Raw genomic sequence first — 607 nt, 5'->3', positions numbered from 1 at the left:
GCCACGTACGCTGCAGTGGTAGGGAGAATGAATGTCAGCCGGTAATTCAGCAACGGCGGCCGGCGCACGACCTTTGCTTCCCAGTGACAGAGAAGACTAGAAGAGCACTGTATACTCACGCCGCTGACTCGACGCCCGCGCGAAGACCGGAATACGTGACGGCTCTGGGGCGTGGCAGCCACTTATGTGGGCCACAGGAGAACGGAGTCTGTGCACTCCTTCGGTAGCTCAGTTGGTAGAGCGGTGGACTGTAGTGGTCATTCTGGCAGATATCCATAGGTCGCTGGTTCAAATCCGGCCCGAAGGAATATTTTAGATTTCTCTATTTGTCAGACTTTTCCCTTGAGCGGATATATGGGCCCGACTGCCGCAAAGATTTTGAATGCCCCGCAAAAACTAAGAAGGGTGCAATGAGCACATAGTATTAGATTGGCGCTTAAGTTAGTATTATTTTTCAGTAATTTTTATAAACACAACACAACACATACATATAGCAGAGTCTTTACTCATCAACGCTGGGGTAACTTTTCGATTCCGCAATTGTAAAAATCACAAAGTTTTGAGATGAACTCATCGAGCCGTGCTCATAGCGCATTTTCATCGAGAA

The 607-nt window shown here is 48.3% G+C and overlaps 1 non-coding gene across 1 annotated transcript; it reads left to right on the top strand.

Moving 5' to 3' along the window:
* Nucleotides 1–217: 217 nt before the first annotated feature.
* Trnay-gua lies at nt 218–307 on the top strand. Its single transcript is given in 2 exon segments — nt 218–254; nt 272–307. It is a non-coding gene; the product is annotated as a tRNA-Tyr (tRNA).
* The last annotated feature ends 300 nt before the right edge of the window (nt 308–607 follow it).

Source organism: Schistocerca piceifrons, chromosome 2 (genome assembly GCF_021461385.2).
Source record: "Schistocerca piceifrons isolate TAMUIC-IGC-003096 chromosome 2, iqSchPice1.1, whole genome shotgun sequence".
NCBI lineage: Eukaryota > Metazoa > Arthropoda > Insecta > Orthoptera > Acrididae > Schistocerca > Schistocerca piceifrons.
The sequence above is the reverse complement of the archived record's forward strand: the minus strand, read 5'-3'. Positions and strand labels throughout refer to the sequence as shown.